Genomic DNA, 7,235 nt, shown 5'->3' on the forward strand with positions numbered 1-7,235 from the left:
GAGTGGCTGGATTGAGGGATGGCGATTGAGAGAGGCAAATATGAGGGTTTTCATGGAAAAGTAGATGGAGTTCCTGTGTCCACCCAGGAAAAAAGTAAGGATAGAAAACAATGTGAAAGCAGATCTCATAGCCTATGGCTTGAGAAGACCTGTAGAGGCCTTTTCACAGTAAGTTTAAGTGCTTCTTTAGCGAGAAGAGCTGCAACTGATAGAGCTTGTAAGCAGGGTTGCCACTGCTGGGCCATGTTATCAAGCTGCTTAGATAGATATTTAATGGGGGTAAAGGTGGGTCCAAGGGGCTGCGGAAAACGCCGACAGCAATACCTTGTTTTTCATCAGTGTATAAGTAGAAGACTTTAGAGGAATTTGGTAAAGTAAGGAGTGGGGACTGTAAAAGGAGGCATTGGAGCTTGAGGAAGACTCTTCTAACTATTTGGGGTGAGTCAAGAGGTCCTTTTGGGGTGGCTTTTGCTGCATCATAAAGGGGCTTTCTTTGCAAATAAAGAAAAATTGAGGATCCAGTGTCTGAGAAAACCAATAGACCCGAGAAAGAAGAGGATTTTATCAGTGGTTTGAAGTGGTCTCAGGCTTTCAATTGCTCTGTGTAGTTTGACTGTCAGACTCTCTCGGGTTAACTGGAAACTAAGATACGTGACTATAGGGAGGAATGGTTGGGCATTGGAGGGAATACCCTGTACCCCTTGAAAGTAAGAAATTGAGAAGTTGGACGGTGTGAGTTTGTGAAAGCTGGTATGAGGGACTAAACAATAAAAGATAATCAACATATTGTAGGAGAACACTAGGGTATAAGGGGCAGTCAGGAGATCTCTGGGTAGTGCTTGTCTGAAGAAATGGGGCTAATCATTCTGTGGGAGAACAGTCCAGACAAGTTATGAAGCAATATTCATGCTGAAGTCTTCCCGGGTAAATGCAAAAGATTATAGCAACTGGTCTAACAGAATAGTAAAGAAAGCATCTTTATGATCCAGAACAGAGAAATGAGTAGTGGATGAGGGTACATTTGATAATAAAGTATATGGATTTGGAACAACTGTGTGGATAGGGACAATGGCTGCATTAACTAGCCATAAATCTTGGACTAGATGATAAGAAGCATCAGCCTTTTAAATTGACAGGATAGGAGTATTAGATTGAGAGTTTGTGGGGATTATGAGGTTCTTGGAGAGCAAGCATATAATAATAGGCTTCAAGCCTCTGCAGTGTTGTGCAGAGATAGGGAATTGGGGTCTCACAAGAAAAGTGGAGGGGTCATTCATAATAGCAAGAACAGGCTGGTGGTGAGAGGCGACAGATAAAGTGGAAAGGTCCCATAAGACAAGTTTGACATCATCTGGTGGTAGAGGTAGTGTGGGAGGGTACTCAGAGGGAAGGAGTGCCAAGAGGAATAAAACTAAAGGCTGGTCAAGTGAACTGGGTTCAATAGACTCCCAGTGAAACACAGCCCCAAGTTTAGACATGATATCCTTGCCTAGCAGTGGAGTAGGGCACCTAGGAATAATTAGAAAAGAATGGGTGAGTATTTGTGGAGGGAAACGAGGAGAGGTTGAGTGGTATGAGACTTTGAGGGAAGGTCATTAATCCCCATTACTGACACCTATGAAGGGAAAACAGGACCCAAGAAGGAAGGTAGTACGGGAAAGGTAGGCCTTGTGTAAACCAGAAAGGAACTGACTTACCCATTACCTGAAGGGTCACCCTGGACTCAGCGTGGATGCCAAGTGTCGTCAAGCTGGGGCATCTTCAATCTTCAGTGGTTAGGTCCAGGAGATCAACCGGGATGGAGACTGGGTCTGATGGAAGGGTTATCCTATCACAACTAGATCCTGAAGGATAGTCAGCCTTCCAATGGCCCAGTGTCTGAAAGGTGGGGGGCAATGCCATGTTGAAGAGCAATGGTTAGGACAGCCGCTAGCCCAATAGCCCTCTTTGCCATACTTGAAGCATGCATCAAGAGGTAATTGGCTTTTTTCCTACAAGCAGGTGTTTTCTGACCCCTTGCCTCTGCCGGCCGCAAAAAATCTATCAGGGCTCAGGCTTGCAGATTCACTTTCTGTTGGGCACGAGTCTCCTTATTGGTTTTTGCCTGTTCCTCTCTGTCATTGAAAACTTTAAAGGCTATATTTATCAGGTCTTGAATGGATGCTTGGGATGCATCCTCAGTCTTTTTTAGTTTCTTTTTGATATCAGAGGCTGAGTGGGTGATAGAATGAGTAGCTTGAACAGTGGCCCCTGCTGGGGACGTAAGGTCTAAGTGGGTGTACTGGGTTAGGGCCTCAGTGAGACAGTTAAGGAAAGTGGCTGTGTTCTCATCTCCAGTTTGGTTAATGTCCTTGAGTTTGTCAAAATTGACTGCCTTATGGGAGATGGCATGTGGGTCACCAAATAGGCACTGAATCATACAGTCATATTTGGCTCAACCTTCCTTTCCTGTGGCTGTATCAGCCTGGTATGTCTCTCCAGCTCTTTATGGGGAATGGCTTGGGGGCCAACTGGCATGGTACTGCTAAATGCACTTAGTCTGCATACTGCTTGACATCAGTGAGAACATGCTCCTTCTTTTGTGTCGGAGTAGAGGACAGTACAACCAAAAGGGCATGCCAGGTGAGATCATAGGTCTAAGTCAAGTACCCAAACTCCTTGATAGAGTTTGTAAGGTCTTTAGAAAATAAACCTAGACTCTTTTTTTTTAATTTGGGAAAGACTGGTGAGGGAGAAAGGTGCAAGAACACGAATGGGACCTTCAATGCCTGCATCTTCCCAGAGGGACAGAGGAGAGACTGGGTCTGATGGGACTGGGTGTTGCTAGCAACTAGAGAGGTAGAGGTGGGAATGGGAGTGGCTGAATCTGGGTTAATTGGAGCAGAATGAGGCAGAGCAGAAGGAAGACAAAGAAGAAACTCAGCTTGGTGGGAATGCATATGGCTAGCAACAGGAGAGGTAGGGGTAGGAGTGGAAGTGGCCAAGTCTGGTTGATTGGAGCAGAAGGAGGACAAAGAAGTAACTCAGTTTGACTTGAGCGAGGGGTGGGTACACTGGAGGGGAAGCTGGGTATGGGGGGAGGAGAAGGCTGTGAAAAGAAGTCTACAGGATTTGAAAAGGCAGAGTCTCCCAGAGGGGAGGGAGATTGAGTCCTGTGAAGGAGAAATGGAAGGGGATGATTTGGTATTGGGAGATTTAATCGGTGAAGGGATTTGGGCTAAGAGAACCTGCACAGATTGGCAGGCCTTGCAGAGAGAGGGATGGAAGCATAAGCAAAAGAAAGCTTGGACATATGGGATTTGTGACCATCCCTTAGTTGTGGTTGCAGAAATTGTCCAGATCTCAAAGTGTATTGAAATCAAAATCCTATTCTCAGGCCATCAAGAGTTTTATCTAGCTGGCATTGTGACCATGCCCAGTTACAGTAAAAGATTAGTTTCTTGGGGCAGAGGTTCTCAGCCAGACCCAACTTTGAAATATTTTAGAGAACGCAGCCCAAGGGACTGTCCCAAGGGCGTTTATAGACATTTGACTACTGATGGTGTTCAAATCTGTGGGGTGAAGCAACAGAGATTTCAGCGCATCCCCTTCAAACCTGGAGTCTCAGACATGGAAAGGCTATGGATAGTGTGAGCATCCCCTACTGAAATCAGTAACATGGGAAGAAGTGCCTGATGCTTCTTGGATGGGCTCCAGACACAGGTCTGCAATTTTGGGGTATGCACAGACAGGAGTCCATGCAAGGGAGTCCAAAATGTCTGGACTGGGAAGCTGGAATTCCTATAGTGGAGGCTAGAATGCCTGGAAGTTTTTATGAACATTGGGTCTAGCTTTAGGTGTCTCCAGGAAAAGGGGGGGAGGGATACAGAAGTCAGAAGAACAAAAGGGACAGATATTATCCAGTCAGCAGATATACAAAGAACAGGAGAGAAGGGGAGAAGAGTGATGTTATGTTACCGTTCAAATGCCTTGACGTTGCAAAGGCTGTAGGTTCAAGAGAGAGTAGGAGGGTACACCATACTCACCCTGAAGGAGGGCAGGGTACAGCACACCTTATCTTGTCTCCTTGTATACCAGATGTTAGGCTGTGGACTTAAGAGATCAGACAACAAGAAAGAAAGCTTAAAAGCAGCTTTATTAGGGGAATTCCCAGGTAAAGTTCCTCATTCTGAAGATGCAGAAGGAGGAAATTCTGCTTTGATCATATTGGGAAGGGTCTTAAGGAAGGAAGGGAGGGACATTCCAGTGTGATTTACAGTTCATCCAGAAGTTCAACCAGGTGGGCAAGGCTGTTCACTCTTCTTATTGACGTGTGTATTCTTTGAATTCTTCATTCTCCCCTTTGGCCCCCTGTCCAGACCTAACATTTTATTATAAATACATCTTTCTGGATGTCAGCATTTTTCTCCATGAAATAGTCATTGACAACCAGATTAGTGGTAACTTTTTCAAATTCTGTTGAACTTGTAACTGAACTACTCTCTAACTGTGATTGCCAAGAAAATGTCTCCACTGCACTCTTCAAATGTGAGTTCTTCCTCCTGTTATGTAACACAGCAAAACAGGAGTCCTGGTTTTTAGTTTGTTTGTTTTTCTCATTTTTTCTTTTTTCTATGCAAGCAAAGAAATACTTTGCAAAAGAAGAGATGGAAGGACAAGGCATCATTAGGCCATGACTTGTTGAACAAATGAGGATGTGATTCTTTTAAAGTCGCTTGAGGCAGAGAAAGGATATCACAGAGTTAGGTTTTAAGATTTAACCTATCAAAAGGAAAATACTATCACATTTATTCATGAAAGGTGGAGAGAAATCACTTTGTATTAGCCCATATGAGAGGGATTAAGATAATTAAGCACAAGCACAATTGTTCTTTCAAGATGTCTGCCACAGAAGTACTTTCCTGGTTTTGTGGGGAGTATGTGCAGATGATGAAGGACATGACAATGCATGATTTAGCCACCTTTAGAAACCTTAAAATGGCCATGACATTAAAGTGTGTGACCATAAAGATGGCCATCTCTAAATGAGGCTGTTGATAATTATGGAACATGCCATTTCAAGATGGCTGCTTTATAGAAGATCATATAAGAATCACTAACATAGCACTTGGAATATTAAAGATTGTTAAGAGGGAACACCTTGAGGTGTCTAGGCTACTCATTTAGGATGAGTAGTTGAGTCTAACAATGCATGCATTAGCTCAATTCTAGTTTTCTTGAACAAAGCCCTTTCAAGCGAAAATATTTCAGGATATCATGCAAAGCACAGGAAAGAACACAGGGGAATAAGAAAGTCTGTGATTCAGAGCAAATCTAATAATAACCCCACTTACGTTTAAAATGGTTAAAATTTTCCTTTTCATTTCTTGAAAAAGCTATTAGGTTCTATTACTATGTTAATAGAAGGGAGTGAGATTCAGCTAGATTGTAAGGTAAAGAAAAACTATAGCAGTAAGGATTTAAAGGAAATAAACACATTTTGTTCAAAATTGTCTAGATTGTTGTAAGATAATCTACTAGCATAAAATATATCCACAATGTCCATCAAGTGATCTAAATGTAGTGTCTCTAGTGGTATTTAGAACTAACAACATTCCTGTCAATGAAGTGGGATCATAACCTGGCCAAAGAAGGCAGAGAACTAATAAATCCTAAATAAATTAAATTAAGCTAATTTAAATAATTTTTAGCAAATAGATCATGTACATATGCAGAGGCACAAGGACTATATAAGTAGGGCAGGTGAGGTCTAGATACAGACCCATAAATGTTTTCAAAGCCAGGCCAAATGGCAGGGTCCCTCACCTGGGAATCCACTCAGACTCTGGATAGTGTCTCTAAATCTGTGCAAATATGGTAGTATTGACCATATTTTACTATTTACATTAATTAAAATTTAGTATCTTTTTCATTTTTGGATGGAGCATAAAAAAATACTTGATAACCATATGTGACTGGTGATTATTACATTGAACAATGCCAGCAGAACATTCCCTTCCTTGTAAGAGTTCAATTGGACAGTGATGGTCTAAACTAAATTAATCAAATATGTAAATCCATAGAAGTCCTCTGACCTTCCATTCGATACTACTTTTAGAAGAAAAATCCCTACTTAATTCTTCAAACAAATTTAAATAGAGTTTGTTCTGACCTAGATACATTTCTGGAAATCAGGGAGAAATGTCTTCTTCCTCTTATACTTGCAAATAATTTTTTTATGAAATTCTCATATACCATGTAATACTCAAGTATGGAACCACAGAAAACTATGGCTAGCAAACCTTTCTATGTAATATAAATTTACAAGTATAAATTAACTTAAGAAAGTTAATTTTGAAAATATTATTTCACCTACTCTAAAAAAATATTATTTTGATGAACATACACATACACTCAAAGCAGATGTAAAATTATTGCAACATCATGAAAACAAATTCTTCACCACAGAACATCATGATAGACATCATAATAGACAGAAAAAAAAAATAAAATAAATGTTTATTTTATACTGGTTTGCTTACCAATTTTGTATATATAGTTTTTCGTGCTAGACATATCCCTCTACACATCCCTCCCTCTACCCATCAAAACTGTGCACCTCTATGATTACTCTTCTGGCCATTCTCACTCCTTTGCTCTTACCCTCCCCCGTAGGATCCTCATACTTTTACAGTTATCTTTCTATTTAGGTGGAGAAAATATTGAAGTTGTTAATAATTTTATTTTACTTGGATACCCATGGTAGCAGCAGTCTTCCTTTTATACTTGCAACCAAAAGACATGTTGCACTGGAAAAAAAATCTGATATCAAAACTTCAGGAAACTTCTAAAGAGTAAGAATGTCAATTTAAAGACTAAGGTGTTCCCAATGAGGCCAATGAATTTTCTTTTTTTTTTTTTTACGGAACCATGATTATGGAGTTTATTTAGGGAAATTAACAGGTTATAATTTAGGTTGTAAACCAGATGCAGCTCTTCAATTAGGCCAGCTTCTCAAGTGTGCTTGCAGGCCCTTTGAATTTCAACCTCTCAGTTTTAGATCATTGTTACAAAGCTTTCTTAGTCCTGCCGTTTACAGTGTATCTTTCCCGCCAACCCAGTCCTGCAGCAATTTTAGGCAAAGGCCGCCAGCTCTGACTTTTTAGAGTAGCAGTCCCAGGTAAGCTCTGGCTCACTTTGATCTGTGAGTCTCTAATGCTGCTGCTACTACTACTGCAGTGTTCTTTTAGGCCTCA

This window comes from Elephantulus edwardii, unplaced genomic scaffold, assembly GCF_000299155.1.
Source record: "Elephantulus edwardii isolate Elephantulus edwardi_28Jun2011 unplaced genomic scaffold, EleEdw1.0 scaffold00146, whole genome shotgun sequence".
Classification (NCBI taxonomy): domain Eukaryota; kingdom Metazoa; phylum Chordata; class Mammalia; order Macroscelidea; family Macroscelididae; genus Elephantulus; species Elephantulus edwardii.